The sequence below is a fragment of the Ipomoea nil genome, unplaced genomic scaffold (assembly GCF_001879475.1).
Source record: "Ipomoea nil cultivar Tokyo-kokei standard unplaced genomic scaffold, Asagao_1.1 scaffold2283, whole genome shotgun sequence".
NCBI classification, from domain to species: domain Eukaryota; kingdom Viridiplantae; phylum Streptophyta; class Magnoliopsida; order Solanales; family Convolvulaceae; genus Ipomoea; species Ipomoea nil.
The window spans coordinates 1243264-1264426 of NW_017618711.1; the positions used below are offsets into that span (position 1 = coordinate 1243264).

The following is a 21163-nucleotide window of genomic DNA, read 5'->3' on the forward strand; positions in this document are numbered from 1 at the left end:
TGCTCACGTTTCTTTGCTGTCACCAAAAAGGTTGTATTTAAGAGAAGAATTTAATATCAAATTTAGAGTGATTTGTTTGATTTAGTTCTTCTACCCCAATTTTGTCAACTAATAAATAGTATTTGGGAATAAAATCAAAATTTAATGTTAAGAATGGGCGTGCCGGAGTGGTTATCGGGCATGACTAGAAATCATGTGGGCTTTGCCCGCGCAGGTTTGAATCCTGCCGCTCACGTTTCTTTTCTGTCACCAAATAGGTTGTATTTAAGAGAAAAATTTAATATCAAATTTCAAGTGATTTGTTTGATTTAGTTCTTCTACCCCAATTTTGTCAACTAATAAATAATATTTGGGAATAAAGTCAAAATTTACTGTTAAGAATGGGCGTGGCAGAGTGGTTATCGAGCATGACTAGAATTATGTGGGCTTTACCCGCGTAGGGTCGAATCCTGCTGCTCACGTTTCTTTGCCGTCACCCAATAAGTAGTATTTAATATCAAATTTCAAGTGATTTTTTTTATTTAGTTCTTCTACCCCAATTTTGTCAACTAATAATTAGTATTTGGGAAAAAAGTCAAAATTTAATGTAAAGAGTTGGTATGCCGGAGTGTTTATCGGGCATGACTAGAAATCATGAGGGCTTTGCCCGCACAGGTTCGAATCATGCTGCTCACGTTTCATTGCTCTCACTCAATAGGCTGTATTTAAGAGAAGAATTTAGTGTCAAATTTCAATTGATTTGTTTTATTTAGTTCTTCTACCCCAATTTTGTCAACTAATTAATAGTATTTGGGAAAAATGTCAAAATTTAATGTTAAGAGTGGGCGTGCCGGAGTGGTTATCGGGCATGACTAGAAATCATGTGGGCTTTGCCCGTGTAGGTTTGAATCCTGCCGCTCACGTTTCTTTGCTGTCACCAAATAGGTAGTATTTAAGAGAAGAATATAATATCCTATTTCAAGTGATTTGTTTGATTTAGTTCTTCTACCCCAATTTTTTCAACTAACAAGTAGTATTTAGGAAAAAAGTCAAAATTTAATGTCAAGAGTGGGCATGCCGGAGTGTTTATCGGGCATGACTAGAAATCGCATGGGCTTTGCACGCGCAGATTCGAATCATGCTGCTCACGTTTCGTTGCTAGCACCCAATAGGTTGTATTTAAGAGAATAATTTAATTTCAAATTTCAATTGATTTTTTTGATTTAGTTCTTCTACCCCAATTTTGTAAACTAATTAATATAATTTCGGAAAAAAGTCAAAATTTAATGCCAATAGTGGGCGTGCCGGAGTGGGTATCGGGCATGACTTGAAATCATGTGGGCTTTGCCCGCGCAAGTTTGAATCCTGCCACTCACGATTCTTTGTTGTCACCAAAAAGGTTGTATTTAAGAGAAAAATTTAATATCAAATTTCAAGTGATTTGTTTGATTTAGTTCATCTACCCAATTTTGTCATCTAATAAATTGTATTTGTGAATAAAGTCAAAATTTAATGTTAAGAGTGGGCGTGCCGGAGTGGTTATCGGTTTAATATCAAATTTCAAGTGATTTTTTTTATTTAGTTCTTCTACCCCAATTTTGTCAACTAATAATTAGTATTTGGGAAAAAAGTCAAAATTTAATGTCAAGAGTTGGCATGCCGGAGTGTTTATCGGTTATGACTAGAAATCATGGGGCTTTGCCCGCACAGGTTCGAATCATGCTTCTCACGTTTCTTTGCTGTCACCAAATAGGTTGTATTTAAGAGAAGAATTTAATATCAAATTTAGAGTGTTTATCGGGCATGACTAGAAATCATGAGGGCTTTGCTGGCACAGGTTCGAATCATAATGCTGATGTTTCTTTGCTGTCACCAAAAAGGTTGTATTTAAGAGAAGAATTTAATATCAAATTTAGAGTGATTTGTTTGATTTAGTTCTTCTACCCCAATTTTGTCAACTAATAAATAGTATTTGGGAATAAAATCAAAATTTAATGTTAAGAATGGGCGTGCCGGAGTGGTTATCGGGCATGACTAGAAATCATGTTGGCTTTGCCCGCGCAGGTTTGAATCCTGCCGCTCACGTTTCTTTTCTGTCACCAAATAGGTTGTATTTAAGTGAAAAATTACAGAGAAAAATTTAATATCAAATTTCATGTGATTTGTTTGATTTAGTTCTTCTACCCCAATTTTGTAAACAAATAAATAGTATTTGGGAAAAAAGTCAAAATTTAATGTTAAGAGTGGGCGTGTCGGGGTGGTTATCGGGCATGACTAGAAATCATGTGGGCTTTGCCCGCGTAGGTTTGAATCCTGTCGCTCATGTTTCTTTGCTGTCACCAAATAGGTTGTATTTAAGAGAAGAATTTAATATCAATTTTCAAGTGATTTGTTTGATTTAGGTCTTCTACCCTAGTTTTCTCAACAAATAATTAGTATTTTGGAAAAAAGTCAAAATTTAATGTCAAGAGTTGGTATGCCGGAGTGTTTATCGGGCATGACTAGAAATCATGAGGGCTTTGCCCGCACAGGTTCGAATCATGCTGCTCACGTTTCATTGCTGTCACTCAATAAGTTGTATTTAAGAGAAGAATTTAGTGTCAAATTTCAATTGATTTGTTTTATTTAGTTCTTCTACCTCAATTTTGTCAACTAATTAATAGTATTTGCGAAAAAAGTCAAAATTTAATGTTAAGAGTGCGCGTGCCGGAGTGGTTATCGGGCATGACTAGAAATCATGTGGGCTTTGCCCGTGTAGGTTTGAATCCTGCCGCTCACGTTTCTTTGTTGTCACCAAATAGGTAGTATTTAAGAGAAGAATTTAATATCCTATTTCAAGTGATTTGTTTGATTTAGTTCTTCTACCCCAATTTTTTCAACTAACAAGTAGTATTTAGGAAAAAAGTCAAAATTTAATGACAAGAGTGGGCATGCCGGAGTGTTTATCGGGCATGACTAGAAATCGCGTGGGCTTTGCCCGCGCAGATTCGAATCATGCTGCTCACGTTTCTTTGCTAGCACCCAATAGGTTGTATTTAAGAGAATAATTTAATTTCAAATTTCAATTGATTTGTTTGATTTAGTTCTTCTACCCCAATTTTGTAAACTAATTAATATAATTTCGGTAAAAGTCAAAATTTAATGCCAATAGTGGGCGTGCCGGAGTGGTTATCGGGCATGACTTGAAATCATGTGGGCTTTGCCCGTGCAGGTTCGAATCCTGCCACTCACGATTCTTTGCTGTCACCAAAAAGGTTGTATTTAAGAGAAAAATTTAATATCAAATTTCAAGTGATTTGTTTGATTTAGTTCTTCTACCCCAATTTTGTCATCTAATAAATAGTATTTGAGAATAAAGTCAAAATTTGAGAATAAAGTCAAAATTTAATGTTAAGAGTGGGCGTGCCGGAGTGGTTATCGGGCATGACTAGAAATCATGTGGGCTTTGCCCGCGCAGGTTTGAATCCTGTCGCTCACGTTTCTTTGCCGTCACCCAATAGGTAGTATTTAATATCAAATTTCAAGTGATTTTTTTTTATTTAGTTCTTCTACCCCAATTTTGTCAACTAATAATTAGTATTTGGGAAAAAAGTCAAAATTTAATGTCAAGAGTTGGCATGCCGGAGTGTTTATCGGGCATGACTAGAAATCATGGGGGCTTTGCCCGCACAGGTTCGAATCATGCTTCTCACGTTTCTTTGCTGTCACCAAATAGGTTGTATTTAAGAGAAGAATTTAATATCAAATTTAGAGTGTTTATCGGGCATGACTAAAAATCATGAGGGCTTTGCTGGCACAGGTTCGAATCATGCTGCTCACGTTTCTTTGCTGTCACCAAAAAGGTTGTATTTAAGAGAAGAATTTAATATCAAATTTAGAGTGATTTGTTTGATTTAGTTCTTCTACCCCAATTTTGTCAACTAATAAATAGTATTTGGGAATAAAATCAAAATTTAATGTTAAGAATGGGCGTGCCGGAGTGGTTATCGGGCATGACTAGAAATCATGTGGGCTTTGCCCGCGCAGGTTTGAATCCTGCCGCTCACGTTTCTTTTCTGTCACCAAATAGGTTGTATTTAAGAGAAAAATTTAATATCAAATTTCAAGTGATTTGTTTGATTTAGTTCTTCTACCCCAATTTTGTCAACTAATAAATAATATTTGGGAATAAAGTCAAAATTTAGTGTTAAGAATGGGCGTGGCAGAGTGGTTATCAAGCATGACTAGAATTATGTGGGCTTTGCCCGCGCAGGGTCGAATCTTGCTGCTCACGTTTCTTTGCCGTCACCCAATAGGTAGTATTTAATATCAAATTTCAAGTGATTTTTTTTATTTAGTTCTTCTACCCCAATTTTGTCAACTAATAATTAGTATTTGGGAAAAAAGTCAAAATTTAATGTAAAGATTTGGTATGCTGGAGTGTTTATCGGGCATGACTAGAAATCATGAGGGCTTTGCCCGCACAGGTTTGAATCATGCTGCTCACGTTTCATTGCTGTCACTCAATAGGTTGTATTTAAGAGAAGAATTTAGTGTCAAATTTCAATTGATTTGTTTTATTTAGTTCTTCTACCCCAATTTTGTCAACTAATTAATAGTATTTGGGAAAAATGTCAAAATTTAATGTTAAGAGTGGGCGTGCCGGAGTGGTTATCGGGCATGACTAGAAATCATGTGGGCTTTGCCCGTGTAGGTTTGAATCCTGCCGCTCACGTTTCTTTGATGTCACCAAATAGATAGTATTTAAGAGAAGAATATAATATCCTATTTCAAGTGATTTGTTTGATTTAGTTCTTCTACCCCAATTTTTTCAACTAACAAGTAGTATTTAGGAAAAAAGTCAAAATTTAATGTCAAGAGTGGGCATGCCGGAGTGTTTATCGGGCATGACTAGAAATCGCATGGGCTTTGCACGCGCAGATTCGAATCATGCTGCTCATGTTTCTTTGCTAGCACCCAATAGGTTGTATTTAAGAGAATAATTTAATTTCAAATTTCAATTGATTTGTTTGATTTAGTTCTTCTACCCCAATTTTGTAAACTAATTAATATAATTTCGGAAAAAAGTCAAAATTTAATGCCAATAGTGGGCGTGCCGGAGTGGTTATCGGGCATGACTTGAAATCATGTGGGCTTTGCCCGCGCAGGTTTGAATCCTGCCACTCACGATTCTTTGCTGTCACGAAAAAGGTTGTATTTAAGAGAAAAATTTAATATCAAATTTCAAGTGATTTGTTTGATTTAGTTCTTCTACCCCAATTTTGTCATCTAATAAATTGTATTTGCGAATAAAGTCAAAATTTAATGTTAAGAGTGGGCGTGCCGGAGTGGTTATCGGTTTAATATCAAATTTCAAGTGATTTTTTTTATTTAGTTCTTCTACCCCAATTTTGTCAACTAATAATTAGTATTTGGGAAAAAAGTCAAAATTTAATGTCAAGAGTTGGCATGCCGGAGTGTTTATCGGGCATGACTAGAAATCATGGGGGCTTTGCCCGCACAGGTTCGAATCATGCTTCTCACGTTTCTTTGCTGTCACCAAATAAGTTGTATTTAAGAGAAGAATTTAATATCAAATTTAGAGTGTTTATTGGGCATGACTAGAAATCATGAGGGCTTTGCTGGCACAGGTTCGAATCATAATGCTGACGTTTCTTTGCTGTCACCAAAAAGGTTGTATTTAAGAGAAGAATTTAATATCAAATTTAGAGTGATTTGTTTGAATTATTTCTTCTACCCCAATTTTGTCAACTAATAAATAGTATTTGGGAATAAAATCAAAATTTAATGTTAAGAATGGGCGTGCCGGAGTGGTTATCGGGCATGACTAGAAATCATGTGGGCTTTGCCCGCGCAGGTTTGAATCCTGCCGCTCACGTTTCTTTTCTGTCACCAAATAGGTTGTATTTAAGTGAAAAATTACAGAGAAAAATTTAATATCAAATTTCATGTGATTTGTTTGATTTAGTTCTTCTACCCCAATTTTGTAAACAAATAAATAGTATTTGGGAAAAAAGTCAAAATTTAATGTTAAGAGTGGCCGTGTCGGGGTGGTTATCGGGCATGACTAGAAATCATGTGGGCTTTGCCCGCGTAGGTTTGAATCCTGTCGCTCACGTTTCTTTGCTGTCACCAAATAGGTTGTATTTAAGAGAAGAATTTAATATCAAATTTCAAGTGATTTGTTTGATTTAGGTCTTCTACCCTAGTTTTCTCAACAAATAATTAGTATTTGGGAAAAAAGTCAAAATTTAATGTCAAGAGTTGGTATGCCGGAGTGTTTATCGGGCATGACTAGAAATCATGAGGGCTTTGCCCGCACAGGTTCGAATCATGCTGCTCATGTTTCATTGCTGTCACTCAATAAGAGAAGAATTTAGTGTCAAATTTCAATTGATTTGTTTTATTTAGTTCTTCTACCTCAATTTTGTCAACTAATTAATAGTATTTGCGAAAAAAGTCAAAATTTAATGTTAAGAGTGGGCGTGCCGGAGTGGTTATCGGGCATGACTAGAAATCATGTGGGCTTTGCCCGTGTAGGTTTGAATCCTGCCGCTCACGTTTCTTTGCTGTCACCAAATAGGTAGTATTTAAGAGAAGAATTGAATATCCTATTTCAAGTGATTTGTTTGATTTAGTTCTTCTACCCCAATTTTTTCAACTAACAAGTAGTATTTAGGAAAAAAGTCAAAATTTAATGTCAAGAGTGGGCATGCCGGAGTGTTTATCGGGCATGACTAGAAATCGCGTGGGCTTTGCCCGCGCAGATTCGAATCATGCTGCTCACGTTTCTTTGCTTGCACCCAATAGGTTGTATTTAAGAGAATAATTTAATTTCAAATTTCAATTGATTTGTTTGATTTAGTTCTTCTACCCCAATTTTGTAAACTAATTAATATAATTTTGGAAAAAAGTCAAAATTTAATGCCAATAGTGGGCGTACCGGAGTGGTTATCGGGCATGACTTGAAATCATGTGGGCTTTGCCCGCGTAGGTTCGCATCTTGCCGCTCATGATTCTTTGCTGTCACCAAAAAGGTTGTATTTAAGAGAAGAATTTAATATCAAATTTTCAAGTGATTTGTTTGATTTAGTTCTTCTACCCCAATTTTGTCATCTAATAAATAGTATTTGGGAATAAAGTCAGAATTTAATGTTAAGAGTGGGCGTGCCGGAGTGGTTATCGGGCATGACTAGAAATCATGTGGGCTTTGCCCGCGCAGGTCCCCGCTCACGATTCTTTGCTGTCACCAAAAAGGTTGTATTTAAGAGAAGAATTTAATATCAAATTTCACGTGATTTGTTTGATTTAGTTCTTCTACCCCAATTTTGTCATCTAATAAATAGTATTTGGGAATAAAGTCAAAATTTAATGTTAAGAGTGGGCGTGCCGGAGTGGTTATCGGGCATGACTAGAAATCATGTGGGCTTTGCCCGCGCAGGTTTGAATCCTGTCGCTCACGTTTCTTTGCCGTCACCCAATAGGTAGTATTTAATATCAAATTTCAAGTGATTTTTTTTTATTTAGTTCTTCTACCCCAATTTTGTCAACTAATAATTAGTATTTGGGAAAAAAGTCATAATTTAATGTCAAGAGTTGGAATGCCGGAGTGTTTATCGGGCATGACTAGAAATCATGGGGGCTTTGCCCGCACAGGTTCGAATCATGCTTCTCACGTTTCTTTGCTGTCACCAAATAGGTTGTATTTAAGAGAAGAATTTAATGTCAAATTTAGAGTGTTTATCGGGCATGACTAAAAATCATGAGGGCTTTGCTGGCACAGGTTCGAATCATGCTGCTCACGTTTCTTTGTTGTCACAAAAAAGGTTGTATTTAAGAGAAGAATTTTAATATCAAATTTAGAGTGATTTGTTTGATTTAGTTCTTCTACCCCAATTTTGTCAACTAATAAATAGTATTTGGGAATAAAATCAAAATTTAATGTTAAGAATGGGCGTGCCGGAGTGGTTATCGGGCATGACTAGAAATCATGTGGGCTTTGCCCGCGCAGGTTTGAATCCTGCCGCTCACGTTTCTTTTCTGTCACCAAATAGGTTGTATTTAAGAGAAAAATTTAATATCAAATTTCAAGTGATTTGTTTGATTTAGTTCTTCTACCCCAATTTTGTCAACTAATAAATAATATTTGGGAATAAAGTCAAAATTTACTGTTAAGAATGGGCGTGGCAGAGTGGTTGTCGAGCATGACTAGAATTATGTGGGCTTTGCCCGCGCAGGGTCGAATCCTGCTGCTCACGTTTCTTTGCCGTCACCCAATAGGTAGTATTTAATATCAAATTTCAAGTGATTTTTTTTATTTAGTTCTTCTACCCCAATTTTGTCAACTAATAATTAGTATTTGGGAAAAAGTCAAAATTTAATGTAAAGAGTTGGTATGCCGGAGTGTTTATCGGGCATGACTAGAAATCATGAGGGCTTTGCCCGCACAGGTTCGAATCATGCTGCTCACGTTTCATTGCTGTCACTCAATAGGCTGTATTTAAGAGAAGAATTTAGTGTCAAATTTCAATTTATTTGTTTTATTTAGTTCTTCTACCCCAATTTTGTCAACTAATTAATAGTATTTGGGAAAAATGTCAAAATTTAATGTTAAAAGTGGGCGTGCCGGAGTGGTTATCGGGCATGACTAGAAATCATGTGGGCTTTGCCCGTGTAGGTTTGAATCCTGCCGCTCACGTTTCTTTGCTGTCACCAAATAGGTAGTATTTAAGAGAAGAATATAATATCCTATTTCAAGTGATTTGTTTGATTTAGTTCTTCTACCCCAATTTTTTCAACTAACAAGTAGTATTTAGGAAAAAAGTCAAAATTTAATGTCAAGAGTGGGCATGCCGGAGTGTTTATCGGGCATGACTAGAAATCGCATGGGCTTTGCACGCGCAGATTCGAATCATGCTGCTCACGTTTCGTTGCTAGCACCCAATAGGTTGTATTTAAGAGAATAATTTAATTTCAAATTTCAATTGATTTGTTTGATTTAGTTCTTCTACCCCAATTTTGTAAACTAATTAATATAATTTCAGAAAAAAGTCAAAATTTAATGCCAATAGTGGGCGTGCCGGAGTGGTTATCGGGCATGACTTGAAATCATGTGGGCTTTGCCCGCGCAGGTTTGAATCCTGCCACTCACGATTCTTTGCTGTCACCAAAAAGGTTGTATTTAAGAGAAAAATTTAATATCAAATTTCAAGTGATTTGTTTGATTTAGTTCATCTACCCAATTTTGTCATCTAATAAATTGTATTTGCGAATAAAGTCAAAATTTAATGTTAAGAGTGGGCGTGCCGGAGTGGTTATCGGTTTAATATCAAATTTCAAGTGATTTTTTTTATTTAGTTCTTCTACCCCAATTTCGTCAACTAATAATTAGTATTTGGGAAAAAAGTCAAAATTTAATGTCAAGAGTTGGCATGCCGGAGTGTTTATCGGGCATGACTAGAAATCATGGGGGCTTTGCCCGCACAGGTTCGAATCATGCTTCTCACGTTTCTTTGCTGTCACCAAATAGGTTGTATTTAAGAGAAGAATTTAATATCAAATTTAGAGTGTTTATCGGGCATGACTAGAAATCATGAGGGCTTTGCTGGCACAGGTTCGAATCATAATGCTGACGTTTCTTTGCTGTCACCAAAAAGGTTGTATTTAAGAGAAGAATTTAATATCAAATTTAGAGTGATTTGTTTGATTTAGTTCTTCTAACCCAATTTTGTCAACTAATAAATAGTATTTGGGAATAAAATCAAAATTTAATGTTAAGAATGGGCGTGCCGGAGTGGTTATCGGGCATGACTAGAAATCATGTGGGCTTTGCCCGCGCAGGTTTGAATCCTGCCGCTCACGTTTCTTTTCTGTCACCAAATAGGTTGTATTTAAGTGAAAAATTACAGAGAAAAATTTAATATCAAATTTCATGTGATTTGTTTGATTTAGTTCTTCTACCCCAATTTTGTAAACAAATAAATAGTATTTGGGAAAAAAGTCAAAATTTAATGTTAAGAGTGGGCGTGTCGGGGTGGTTATCGGGCATGACTAGAAATAATGTGGGCTTTGCCCGCGTAGGTTTGAATCCTGTCGCTCATGTTTCTTTGCTGTCACCAAATAGGTTGTATTTAAGAGAAGAATTTAATATCAATTTTCAAGTGATTTGTTTGATTTAGGTCTTCTACCCTAGTTTTCTCAACAAATAATTAGTATTTGGGAAAAAAGTCAAAATTTAATGTCAAGAGTTGGTATGCCGGAGTGTTTATCGGGCATGACTAGAAATCATGAGGGCTTTGCCCGCACAGGTTCGAATCATGCTGCTCACGTTTCATTGCTGTCACTCAATAAGTTGTATTTAAGAGAAGAATTTAGTGTCAAATTTCAATTGATTTGTTTTATTTAGTTCTTCTACCTCAATTTTGTCAACTAATTAATAGTATTTGCGAAAAAAGTCAAAATTTAATGTTAAGAGTGGGCGTGCCGGAGTGGTTATCGGGCATGACTAGAAATCATGTGGGCTTTGCCCGTGTAGGTTTGAATCCTGCCGCTCATGTTTCTTTGCTGTCACCAAATAGGTAGTATTTAAGAGAAGAATTGAATATCCTATTTCAAGTGATTTGTTTGATTTAGTTCTTCTACCCCAATTTTTTCAACTAACAAGTAGTATTTAGGAAAAAAGTCAAAATTTAATGACAAGAGTGGGCATGCCGGAGTGTTTATCGGGCATGACTAGAAATCGCGTGGGCTTTGCCCGCGCAGATTCGAATCATGCTGCTCACGTTTCTTTGCTAGCACCCAATAGGTTGTATTTAAGAGAATAATTTAATTTCAAATTTCAATTGATTTGTTTGATTTAGGTCTTCTACCCCAATTTTGTAAACTAATTAATATAATTTCGGAAAAAAGTCAAAATTTAATGCCAATAGTGGGCGTGCCGGAGTGGTTATCGGGCATGACTTGAAATCATGTGGGCTTTGCCCGCGCAGGTTCGAATCTTGCCGCTCATGATTCTTTGCTGTCACCAAAAAGGTTGTATTTAAGAGAAGAATTTAATATCAAATTTCAAGTGATTTGTTTGATTTAGTTCTTCTACCCCAATTTTGTCATCTAATAAATAGTATTTGGGAATAAAGTCAGAATTTAATGTTAAGAGTGGGCGTGCCGGAGTGGTTATCGGGCATGACTAGAAATCATGTGGGCTTTGCCCGCGCAGGTCCCCGCTCACGATTCCTTGCTGTCACTAAAAAGGTTGTATTTAAGAGAAGAATTTAATATCAAATTTCAAGTGATTTGTTTGATTTAGTTCTTCTACCCCAATTTTGTCATCTAATAAATAGTATGTGGGAATAAAGTCAAAATTTAATGTTAAGAGTGGGCGTGCCGGAGTGGTTATCGGGCATGACTAGAAATCATGTGGGCTTTGCCCGTGTAGGTTTGAATCCTGCCGCTCACGTTTCTTTGCTGTCACCAAATAGGTAGTATTTAAGAGAAGAATTTAATATCTTATTTCAAGTGATTTGTTTGATTTAGTTCTTCTACCCCAATTTCTTCAACTAACAAGTAGTATTTAGGAAAAAAGTCAAAATTTAATGTCAAGAATGGGCATGCCGGAGTGTTTATCGGGCATGACTAGAAATCGCGTGGGCTTTGCCCGCGCAGATTCGAATCATGCTGCTCACGTTTCTTTGCTAGCACCCCATAGGTTGTATTTAAGAGAATAATTTAATTTCAAATTTCAATTGATTTGTTTGATTTAGTTCTTCTACCCCAATTTTGTAAACTTATTAATATAATTTCGGAAAAAAGTCAAAATTTAATGCCAATAGTGGGCGTGCCGGAGTGGTTATCGGGCATGACTTGAAATCATGTGGGCTTTGCCCGCGCAGGTTCGAATCTTGCCACTCACGATTCTTTGCTGTCACCAAAAAGGTTGTATTTAAGAGAAAACTTTAATATCAAATTTCAAGTGATTTGTTTGATTTAGTTCTTCTACCCCAATTTTGTCATCTAATAAATAGTATTTGAGAATAAAGTCAAAATTTGAGAATAAAGTCAAAATTTAAGGTTAAGAGTGGGCGTGCCGGAGTGGTTATCGGGCATGACTAGAAATCATGTGGGCTTTGCCCGCGCAGGTTTGAATCCTGTCGCTCACGTTTCTTTTCCGTCACCCAATAGGTAGTATTTAATATCAAATTTCAAGTGATTTTTTTTTATTTAGTTCTTCTACCCCAATTTTGTCAACTAATAATTAGTATTTGGGAAAAAAGTCAAAATTTAATGTCTAGAGTTGGCATGCCGGAGTGTTTATCGGGCATGACTAGAAATCATGGGGGCTTTGCCCGCACAGGTTCGAATCATGCTTCTCACGTTTCTTTACTGTCACCAAATAGGTTGTATTTAAGAGAAGAATTTAATATCAAATTTAGAGTGTTTATCGGGCATGACTAAAAATCATGAGGGCTTTGCTGGCACAGGTTCGAATCATGCTTCTCACGTTTCTTTGCTGTCACCAAAAAGGTTGTATTTAAGAGAAGAATTTAATATCAAATTTAGAGTGATTTGTTTGATTTAGTTCTTCTACCCCAATTTTGTCAACTAATAAATAGTATTTGGGAATAAAATCAAAATTTAATGTTAAGAATGGGCGTGCCGGAGTGGTTATCAGGCATGACTAGAAATCATGTGGGCTTTGCCCGCGCAGGTTTGAATCCTGCCGCTCACGTTTCTTTTCTGTCACCAAATAGGTTGTATTTAAGAGAAAAATTTAATATCAAATTTCAAGTGATTTGTTTGATTTAGTTCTTCTACCCCGATTTTGTCAACTAATAAATAATATTTGGGAATAAAGTCAAAATTTACTGTTAAGAATGGGCGTGGCAGAGTGGTTATCGAGCATGACTAGAATTATGTGGGCTTTGCCCGCGCAGGGTCGAATCCTGCTGCTCACGTTTCTTTGCCGTCACCCAATAGGTAGTATTTAATATCAAATTTCAAGTGATTTTTTTTATTTAGTTCTTCTACCCCAATTTTGTCAACTAATAATTAGTATTTGGGAAAAAAGTCAAAATTTAATGTAAAGAGTTGGTATGCTGGAGTGTTTATCGGGCATGACTAGAAATCATGAGGGCTTTGCCCGCACAGGTTCGAATCATGCTGCTCACGTTTCATTGATGTCACTCAATAGGTTGTATTTAAGAGAAGAATTTAGTGTCAAATTTCAATTGATTTGTTTTATTTAGTTCTTCTACCCCAATTTTGTCAACTAATTAATAGTATTTGGGAAAAATGTCAAAATTTAATGTTAAGAGTGGGCGTGCCGGAGTGGTTATCGGGCATGACTAGAAATCATGTGGGCTTTGCCCGTGTAGGTTTGAATCCTGCCGCTCACGTTTCTTTGCTGTCACCAAATAGATAGTATTTAAGAGAAGAATATAATATCCTATTTCAAGTGATTTGTTTGATTTAGTTCTTCTACCCCAATTTTTTCAACTAACAAGTAGTATTTAGGAAAAAAGTCAAAATTTAATGTCAAGAGTGGGCATGCCGGAGTGTTTATCGGGCATGACTAGAAATCGCATGGGCTTTGCACGCGCAGATTCGAATCATGCTGCTCATGTTTCTTTGCTAGCACCCAATAGGTTGTATTTAAGAGAATAATTTAATTTCAAATTTCAATTGATTTGTTTGATTTAGTTCTTCTACCCCAATTTTGTAAACTAATTAATATAATTTCGGAAAAAAGTCAAAATTTAATGCAAATAGTGGGCGTGCCGGAGTGGTTATCGGGCATGACTTGAAATCATGTGGGCTTTGCCCGCGCAGGTTCGAATCCTGCCACTCATGATTCTTTGCTGTCACCAAAAAGGTTGTATTTAAGAGAAAAATTTAATATCAAATTTCAAGTGATTTGTTTGATTTAGTTCTTCTACCCCAATTTTGTCATCTAATAAATTGTATTTGCGAATAAAGTCAAAATTTAATGTTAAGAGTGGGCGTGCCGGAGTGGTTATCGGTTTAATATCAAATTTCAAGTGATTTTTTTTATTTAGTTCTTCTACCCCAATTTTGTCAACTAATAATTAGTATTTGGGAAAAAAGTCAAAATTTAATGTCAAGAGTTGGCATGCCGGAGTGTTTATCGGGCATGACTAGAAATCATGGGGGCTTTGCCCGCACAGGTTCGAATCATGCTTCTCACGTTTCTTTGCTGTCACCAAATAGGTTGTATTTAAGAGAAGAATTTAATATCAAATTTAGAGTGTTTATCAGGCATGACTAGAAATCATGAGGGCTTTGCTGGCACAGGTTCGAATCATAATGCTGACGTTTCTTTGCTGTCACCAAAAAGGTTGTATTTAAGAGAAGAATTTAATATCAAATTTAGAGTGATTTGTTTGAATTATTTCTTCTACCCCAATTTTGTCAACTAATAAATAGTATTTGGGAATAAAATCAAAATTTAATGTTAAGAATGGGCGTGCCGGAGTGGTTATCGGGCATGACTAGAAATCATGTGGGCTTTGCCCGCGCAGGTTTGAATCCTGCCGCTCACGTTTCTTTTCTGTCACCAAATAGGTTGTATTTAAGTGAAAAATTACAGAGAAAAATTTAATATCAAATTTCATGTGATTTGTTTGATTTAGTTCTTCTACCCCAATTTTGTAAACAAATAAATAGTATTTGGGAAAAAAGTCAAAATTTAATGTTAAGAGTGGGCGTGTCGGGGTGGTTATCGGGCATGACTAGAAATCATGTGGGCTTTGCCCGCGTAGGTTTGAATCCTGTCGCTCACGTTTCTTTGCTGTCACCAAATAGGTTGTATTTAAGAGAAGAATTTAATATCAAATTTCAAGTGATTTGTTTGATTTAGGTCTTCTACCCTAGTTTTCTCAACTAATAATTAGTATTTGGGAAAAAAGTCAAAATTTAATGTCAAGAGTTGGTATGCCGGAGTGTTTATCGGGCATGACTAGAAATCATGAGGGCTTTGCCCGCACAGGTTCGAATCATGCTGCTCACGTTTCATTGCTGTCACTCAATAAGAGAAGAATTTAGTGTCAAATTTCAATTGATTTGTTTTATTTAGTTCTTCTACCTCAATTTTGTCAACTAATTAATAGTATTTGCGAAAAAAGTCAAAATTTAATGTTAAGAGTGGGCGTGCCGGAGTGGTTATCGGGCATGACTAGAAATCATGTGGGCTTTGCCCGTGTAGGTTTGAATCCTGCCGCTCACGTTTCTTTGCTGTCACCAAATAGGTAGTATTTAAGAGAAGAATTGAATATCCTATTTCAAGTGATTTGTTTGATTTAGTTCTTCTACCCCAATTTTTTCAACTAACAAGTAGTATTTAGGAAAAAAGTCAAAATTTAATGTCAAGAGTGGGCATGCCGGAGTGTTTATCGGGCATGACTAGAAATCGCGTGGGCTTTGCCCGCGCAGATTCGAATCATGCTGCTCACGTTTCTTTGCTAGCACCCAATAGGTTGTATTTAAGAGAATAATTTAATTTCAAATTTCAATTGATTTGTTTGATTTAGTTCTTCTACCCCAATTTTGTAAACTAATTAATATAGTTTTGGAAAAAAGTCAAAATTTAATGCCAATAGTGGGCGTGCCGGAGTGGTTATCGGGCATGACTTGAAATCATGTGGGCTTTGCCCGCGTAGGTTCGAATCTTGCCGCTCATGATTCTTTGCTGTCACCAAAAAGGTTGTATTTAAGAGAAGAATTTATTATCAAATTTCAAGTGATTTGTTTGATTTAGTTCTTCTACCCCAATTTTGTCATCTAATAAATAGTATTTGGGAATAAAGTCAGAATTTAATGTTAAGAGTGGGCGTGCCGGAGTGGTTATCGGGCATGACTAGAAATCATGTGGGTTTTGCCCGCGCAGGTCCCCGCTCACGATTCTTTGCTGTCACCAAAAAGGTTGTATTTAAGAGAAGAATTTAATATCAAATTTCAAGTGATTTGTTTGATTTAGTTCTTCTACCCCAATTTTGTCATCTAATAAATAGTATTTGGGAATAAAGTCAAAATTTAATGTTAAGAGTGGGCGTGCCGGAGTGGTTATCGGGCATGACTAGAAATCATGTGGGCTTTGCCCGCGCAGGTCCGAATCCTGCCGCTCACGTTACTTTGATGTCACCAAATAGGTTGTATTAAATATAATATATTTAATATAATATATATTAAATATAATATAATATATCTATAATATATATTAAATATAATATATCTATATATTATATTTATATATTGAGAAGAGAGAGAGAGGAATAGATGTAAATGTTTATTACTTCACTTGATGATTATGAATAAACAAAAGCCACATATTTATAGTGAAAGAGAAAAGCAACAATGCTAAAGTTTAGGAAGTAATTAGAGGCCATGATTCCATGTACTCCATTTCAGGTAGTGCTATGCATGCATCCACGTTCACACACCTCCTTTTATTTTTTAACAAATTAACTGCTAACTACTTGGTTTAATATATTACTAATAATAATAATAGCATTATTATTATTATAACATTGCCTCCTTTAAACCAAGTTGGATATATTGGTCATCCCAATTTCCTTCTTCAATTTAAGAAATGTCTTCGTCTTCAAGTTGGATATACTGACTTGTATTTCGTTCTGTAAACCCACTTTACTCCAATTGGCTTCTTCCCAAGAGGTACATCTGTTAACTCCCAGGTACCATTCTTCTCAATTGCACGTATCTCCTCATCCATCGCCTTAAGCCAATGAGTTTCTGTAGCAGCCTCCTCAAAAGATAAAGGATCACAATCTGCAAAAAGAGCAAATTGAATTATCTCTTCATCCGACAAGTCATTATCACGACCCAAAACATATTCTTGCAAGCGAGCTGGTAAGTGGCGCTCGCGCTGAGATCGTCGAACTGACGACTTTGGCTGTGAAGGAGACTGGACATTATCTGGAATCGGTTGCTCTTCAACAATATTTTCAACAGCAGGAATAACAACTGAACTTTCATCTTTAGCTAACCAATCCCAAGCACCATATTCATCAAAAGTGACATCACGACTTATAACAACCTTTTTAGTTTCAGGATTGTATAGTTTATAAGCCTTTGAAGCGTCACTATAACCAATGAATATGCATTTCTCACCTTTATCATCCAACTTCTTTCTCAATGGATCTGGCACATGTGCATATGCCAAACATCCAAAAACCTTGAGATATTTGATAGAGGGTTTTCTCCCACTCCAAGCTTCTTCGGGCGTCTTATCATGGACACTCTTAGTTGGACACCTATTCAACACATAGACAGCACAAGCAACAGCTTCTGCCCAAAAAGGTTTAGGCAGATCCTTGGATTTCAACATGCACCTTACCATATCCATGATAAACCTATTCTTCCTCTCAGCCACTCCGTTTTGTTGTGGAGTGTATCTAGCTGTCATCTGATGTTTAATACCCTTCTTTTTCAGAAAATCATCACAGGCAATATATTCTGTACCTCTATCAGTTCTCAAGATTTTGATCTCATAACCACTCTGCTTTTCAACAAAAGCCTTAAATTGTTTGAAAACATCACATGCTTCAGACTTTTGCTTCAGAAAGTAAACCCATGTTTTTCTACTGAAATCATCAATGAAAGTAATAAAGTACTTACAACCTCCATGTGAGGGAACCTCCAACGAACACAGGTATGAGTGAACAATCTCCAACTGTTTTGTAGCTCTCATTGACTTGCCCACGGGAAAGGGATCTCTATGCTTCTTCCCAATCACACAAATCTCACAGATACGATCAGGGACATTCACAACAGGTAAATCAGAAACAAGTTCCTTTCTCGCAAGATAGTTTAATCCAGAGAAATGAAAATGCCCAAACCGCATATGTCATAACCAATTATCATCACAAACTTCAGAATTAAAGCAATCAAGGAGAGTATGCTTAATTTTCAAAGAAATAGTCGATTTTGGGACATATTTACCTTTGCAATCAAAACTCCTTTAGCATCTTCAATGGTACAACACCCTTGAGCAATATGTATCTTATATCCTTTTTCTGACAACTGACCCAAACTCAACAAATTTTGGTGTAGTTCAGGAACATAGAACACATCGGATATAAAATTGTGAGTACCATCCTTCAACTGAATAGAGATTTTACCTTTTCCCAAAATTGGCACCTTTGACTTATTGCCAAACGTTATTTCAGACCAGACTGATTCATCTAGTTCGGAAAACAATTCTTTCTTCCCACACATATGGTTACTACACCCAGTATCCAAGAACCATATGTTCTTATCAGCAGAAAAACTATCACAGGCCAAAAGTAAGGTTTCAGAATTCTCACCAAACTTTTCAGCAGTATTTTCAGCAATGTTTGCTTGATTTCCACGATTGTTGTCCTCATTATACCAACAATCTGCAATCTTGTGCCCATACTTGCCACAATTGTAGCAATGAAATGGAAATTTACCTTGTTTGGTATTACCTCCACCTCTTCCTTGGTTGGAGTTACCACGTCCTCCTCCTTGGTTGAAGTTACCACGACCTCTTCCACCAGAACCTCCTCTTCCTCTTCCACGACCTCTACCAGATCCTCCACCTCTTTGATTAGTGCCAGTCACATTAAGGGTGACTTGGCTCTTCAAAGCTTCTTCTTCTAGTGGTTCCGATTTTGACGCAATCCTGTCAATATGACTTTTTACCATACCTTTCAGCTCTGCAATTGATAAGAGCTCGGTTTTGTGTGACTCTGTTATTGAAGCCACCACATGGTTATACTTCATCGGCATAGTTCGAAGAACTTTTTCAACCACTGCACCATCTTCAATTGTATCTCCGTATAACCTCATCTTATTCACCATATCAATAAGACGAGTGAAATACGCATCTACTGTTTCTGTAGAGGTCATCTCACAATTATCGTACAACCTTCTCAACGACTGCAACTTAGACTTATGTGCCCGATCGACTCCTTTATGTGACACCTTTAAGATGTCCCAAGCTTGTTTTGCTGTTTGAGCATGAGCTAATTGCCCAAAAATGGAATAATGAACACCTTGGTGAATCTGACCCAAGGCCAATTTATCTCGCCGTATAGCGGCTGCATCAGCTCCTTCGGGTAGACCGGGATCAACAAAGCTCCAAAGATTTTGAGCTTGCAAATGTGTGGACATCATAATTTGCCAATAATTGTAATCGAGTTTACCGTCCAATTTGGGACCCGACCATACAATATTGAAATTTGTTGCCATATTTCACTACGGAAAATATTTCGGGGTTGAAAGGTTGAATTGACTGGCTCTGATACCAAATGTTAGATATATTAAATATAATATATTTAATATAATATATATTAAATATAATATAATATATCTATAATATATATTAAATATAATATATCTATATATTATATTTATATATTGAGAAGAGAGAGAGAGAGGAATAGAAGTAAATGTTTATAACTTCACTTGATGATTATGAATAAACAAAAGCCACATATTTATAGTGAAAGAGAAAAGCAACAATGCTAAAGTTTAGGAAGTAAATAGAGGCCATGATTCCATGTACTCCATTTCAGGTAGTGCTATGCATGCATCCACGTTCACACACCTCCTTTTATTTTTTAACAAATTAACTGCTAACTACTTGGTTTAATATATTACTAATAATAATAATAGCATTATTATTATTATAACAGTTGGTATGCCAGAGTGTTTATCGGGCATGACTAGAAATCATGAGGGCTTTGCCCGCACAGGTTCGAATCATGCTGCTCACGTTTCATTGCTGTCACTCAATAGGTTGTATTTAAGAGAAGAATTTAGTGTCAAATTTCAATTGATTTGTTTTATTTAGTTCTTCTACCCCAATTTTGTCAACTAATTAATAGTATTTGGGAAAAAAGTCAAAATTTAATGTTAAGAGTGGGCGTGCCGGAGTGGTTATCGGGCATGACTAGAAATCATGTGGGCTTTGCCCGTGTAGGTTTGAATCCTACCGCTCACGTTTCTTTGCTGTCACCAAATAGGTAGTATTTAAGAGAAGAATTTAATATCCTATTTCAAGTTATTTGTTTGATTTAGTTCTTCTACCCCAATTTTTTCAACTAACAAGTAGTATTTAGGAAAAAAGTCAAAATTTAATGTCAAGAGTGGGCATGCCGGAGTGTTTATCGGGCATGACTAGAAATCGCGTGGGCTTTGCCCGCGCAGATTCGAATCATGCTGCTCACGTTTCTTTGCTAGCACCCAATAGGTTGTATTTAAGAGAATAATTTAATTTCAAATTTCAATTGATTTAGTTTTTCGACCCCAATTTTGTAAAATAATTAATATAATTTCAGAAAAAAGTAAAAATTTAATGCCAATAGTGGGCGTGCCGGAGTGGTTATCGGGTATGACTTGAAATCATGTGGGCTTTGCCCGCGCAGGTTCAAATCCTGCCGCTCACGATTCTTTGCTGTCACCAAAAAGGTTGTATTTAAGAGAAGAATTTAATATCAAATTTCAAGTGATTTGTTTGATTTAGTTCTTCTACCCCAATTTTGTCATCTAATAAATAGTATTTGGGAATAAAGTCAAAATTTAATGTTAAGAGTGGGCGTGCTGGAGTGGTTAACGGGCATGATTAGAAATCATGTGGGCTTTGCCCGCGCAGGTCCGAATCCTGCCGCTCACGTTACTTTGATGTCACCAAATAGGTTGTATTTAAGAGAAGAATTTAATATCAAATTTAAAGTGATTTGTTTGATTTAGTTCTTCTACCCCAATTTTGTAAACAAATAAATAGTATTTGGGAAAAAAGTCAAAATTTAATGTTAAGAGTGGGCATGCCGGAGTGGTTATCGGGCATGACTAGAAATCATGTGGGTTTTGCCCGCGCAGGTTCGAATCCTGCCGCTCATGTTTCTTTGCTGTCACCAAATAGGTTGTATTTAAGAGGATTTAGTTCTTCTACCCAATTTTGTCAACTAATAAATAGTATTTGGGAATAAAGTCAAAATTTAGCGATAAGAGTGGGCGTGGCGGAGTGGTTATCAAGCATGACTAGAAATCATGTGGGCTTTGCCCGCGCAGGGTCGAATCTTGCTGCTCACGTTTCTTTGCCGTCACCCAATAGGTAGTATTTCAAGTGATTTTTTTTATTTAATTTTTCTACCACAATTTTGCAAACTAATAATAAGTATTTGGGAAA

At 36.3% G+C, this 21163-nt stretch overlaps 37 non-coding genes across 37 annotated transcripts; all 37 read left to right on the plus strand.

Annotated features, from left to right (window-relative positions):
- Positions 1-153: 153 nt before the first annotated feature.
- TRNAS-AGA lies at positions 154-235 on the plus strand. Its single transcript has one exon. It is a non-coding gene; the product is annotated as a tRNA-Ser (tRNA).
- Positions 236-820: 585 nt separating this feature from the next.
- TRNAS-AGA lies at positions 821-902 on the plus strand. Its single transcript has one exon. It is a non-coding gene; the product is annotated as a tRNA-Ser (tRNA).
- Positions 903-1274: 372 nt separating this feature from the next.
- On the plus strand, positions 1275-1356 carry TRNAS-UGA. Its single transcript has one exon. It is a non-coding gene; the product is annotated as a tRNA-Ser (tRNA).
- A 626-nt stretch (positions 1357-1982) lies between these two features.
- TRNAS-AGA lies at positions 1983-2064 on the plus strand. Its single transcript has one exon. It is a non-coding gene; the product is annotated as a tRNA-Ser (tRNA).
- A 612-nt stretch (positions 2065-2676) lies between these two features.
- TRNAS-AGA lies at positions 2677-2758 on the plus strand. Its single transcript has one exon. It is a non-coding gene; the product is annotated as a tRNA-Ser (tRNA).
- Positions 2759-3129: 371 nt separating this feature from the next.
- TRNAS-UGA lies at positions 3130-3211 on the plus strand. Its single transcript has one exon. It is a non-coding gene; the product is annotated as a tRNA-Ser (tRNA).
- Positions 3212-3375: 164 nt separating this feature from the next.
- TRNAS-AGA lies at positions 3376-3457 on the plus strand. Its single transcript has one exon. It is a non-coding gene; the product is annotated as a tRNA-Ser (tRNA).
- A 487-nt stretch (positions 3458-3944) lies between these two features.
- Positions 3945-4026, plus strand: TRNAS-AGA. Its single transcript has one exon. It is a non-coding gene; the product is annotated as a tRNA-Ser (tRNA).
- A 585-nt stretch (positions 4027-4611) lies between these two features.
- On the plus strand, positions 4612-4693 carry TRNAS-AGA. Its single transcript has one exon. It is a non-coding gene; the product is annotated as a tRNA-Ser (tRNA).
- Positions 4694-5065: 372 nt separating this feature from the next.
- Positions 5066-5147, plus strand: TRNAS-UGA. The gene has a single exon. It is a non-coding gene; the product is annotated as a tRNA-Ser (tRNA).
- Positions 5148-5775: 628 nt separating this feature from the next.
- On the plus strand, positions 5776-5857 carry TRNAS-AGA. The gene has a single exon. It is a non-coding gene; the product is annotated as a tRNA-Ser (tRNA).
- Positions 5858-6458: 601 nt separating this feature from the next.
- On the plus strand, positions 6459-6540 carry TRNAS-AGA. The gene has a single exon. It is a non-coding gene; the product is annotated as a tRNA-Ser (tRNA).
- Positions 6541-6912: 372 nt separating this feature from the next.
- Positions 6913-6994, plus strand: TRNAS-UGA. Its single transcript has one exon. It is a non-coding gene; the product is annotated as a tRNA-Ser (tRNA).
- A 365-nt stretch (positions 6995-7359) lies between these two features.
- TRNAS-AGA lies at positions 7360-7441 on the plus strand. Its single transcript has one exon. It is a non-coding gene; the product is annotated as a tRNA-Ser (tRNA).
- A 488-nt stretch (positions 7442-7929) lies between these two features.
- TRNAS-AGA lies at positions 7930-8011 on the plus strand. Its single transcript has one exon. It is a non-coding gene; the product is annotated as a tRNA-Ser (tRNA).
- Positions 8012-8368: 357 nt separating this feature from the next.
- TRNAS-AGA lies at positions 8369-8450 on the plus strand. Its single transcript has one exon. It is a non-coding gene; the product is annotated as a tRNA-Ser (tRNA).
- Positions 8451-8595: 145 nt separating this feature from the next.
- On the plus strand, positions 8596-8677 carry TRNAS-AGA. Its single transcript has one exon. It is a non-coding gene; the product is annotated as a tRNA-Ser (tRNA).
- Positions 8678-9049: 372 nt separating this feature from the next.
- Positions 9050-9131, plus strand: TRNAS-UGA. Its single transcript has one exon. It is a non-coding gene; the product is annotated as a tRNA-Ser (tRNA).
- Positions 9132-9758: 627 nt separating this feature from the next.
- TRNAS-AGA lies at positions 9759-9840 on the plus strand. Its single transcript has one exon. It is a non-coding gene; the product is annotated as a tRNA-Ser (tRNA).
- Positions 9841-10225: 385 nt separating this feature from the next.
- TRNAS-AGA lies at positions 10226-10307 on the plus strand. Its single transcript has one exon. It is a non-coding gene; the product is annotated as a tRNA-Ser (tRNA).
- Positions 10308-10452: 145 nt separating this feature from the next.
- Positions 10453-10534, plus strand: TRNAS-AGA. The gene has a single exon. It is a non-coding gene; the product is annotated as a tRNA-Ser (tRNA).
- Positions 10535-10906: 372 nt separating this feature from the next.
- Positions 10907-10988, plus strand: TRNAS-UGA. Its single transcript has one exon. It is a non-coding gene; the product is annotated as a tRNA-Ser (tRNA).
- A 364-nt stretch (positions 10989-11352) lies between these two features.
- TRNAS-AGA lies at positions 11353-11434 on the plus strand. Its single transcript has one exon. It is a non-coding gene; the product is annotated as a tRNA-Ser (tRNA).
- Positions 11435-11806: 372 nt separating this feature from the next.
- Positions 11807-11888, plus strand: TRNAS-UGA. Its single transcript has one exon. It is a non-coding gene; the product is annotated as a tRNA-Ser (tRNA).
- Positions 11889-12052: 164 nt separating this feature from the next.
- Positions 12053-12134, plus strand: TRNAS-AGA. The gene has a single exon. It is a non-coding gene; the product is annotated as a tRNA-Ser (tRNA).
- A 487-nt stretch (positions 12135-12621) lies between these two features.
- TRNAS-AGA lies at positions 12622-12703 on the plus strand. Its single transcript has one exon. It is a non-coding gene; the product is annotated as a tRNA-Ser (tRNA).
- Positions 12704-13288: 585 nt separating this feature from the next.
- Positions 13289-13370, plus strand: TRNAS-AGA. Its single transcript has one exon. It is a non-coding gene; the product is annotated as a tRNA-Ser (tRNA).
- Positions 13371-13742: 372 nt separating this feature from the next.
- Positions 13743-13824, plus strand: TRNAS-UGA. The gene has a single exon. It is a non-coding gene; the product is annotated as a tRNA-Ser (tRNA).
- A 628-nt stretch (positions 13825-14452) lies between these two features.
- TRNAS-AGA lies at positions 14453-14534 on the plus strand. The gene has a single exon. It is a non-coding gene; the product is annotated as a tRNA-Ser (tRNA).
- Positions 14535-14919: 385 nt separating this feature from the next.
- TRNAS-AGA lies at positions 14920-15001 on the plus strand. Its single transcript has one exon. It is a non-coding gene; the product is annotated as a tRNA-Ser (tRNA).
- Positions 15002-15135: 134 nt separating this feature from the next.
- On the plus strand, positions 15136-15217 carry TRNAS-AGA. Its single transcript has one exon. It is a non-coding gene; the product is annotated as a tRNA-Ser (tRNA).
- A 372-nt stretch (positions 15218-15589) lies between these two features.
- Positions 15590-15671, plus strand: TRNAS-UGA. Its single transcript has one exon. It is a non-coding gene; the product is annotated as a tRNA-Ser (tRNA).
- Positions 15672-16035: 364 nt separating this feature from the next.
- TRNAS-AGA lies at positions 16036-16117 on the plus strand. The gene has a single exon. It is a non-coding gene; the product is annotated as a tRNA-Ser (tRNA).
- A 3776-nt stretch (positions 16118-19893) lies between these two features.
- On the plus strand, positions 19894-19975 carry TRNAS-AGA. Its single transcript has one exon. It is a non-coding gene; the product is annotated as a tRNA-Ser (tRNA).
- Positions 19976-20338: 363 nt separating this feature from the next.
- Positions 20339-20420, plus strand: TRNAS-UGA. Its single transcript has one exon. It is a non-coding gene; the product is annotated as a tRNA-Ser (tRNA).
- Positions 20421-20565: 145 nt separating this feature from the next.
- Positions 20566-20647, plus strand: TRNAS-AGA. Its single transcript has one exon. It is a non-coding gene; the product is annotated as a tRNA-Ser (tRNA).
- Positions 20648-20792: 145 nt separating this feature from the next.
- Positions 20793-20874, plus strand: TRNAS-AGA. Its single transcript has one exon. It is a non-coding gene; the product is annotated as a tRNA-Ser (tRNA).
- The last annotated feature ends 289 nt before the right edge of the window (positions 20875-21163 follow it).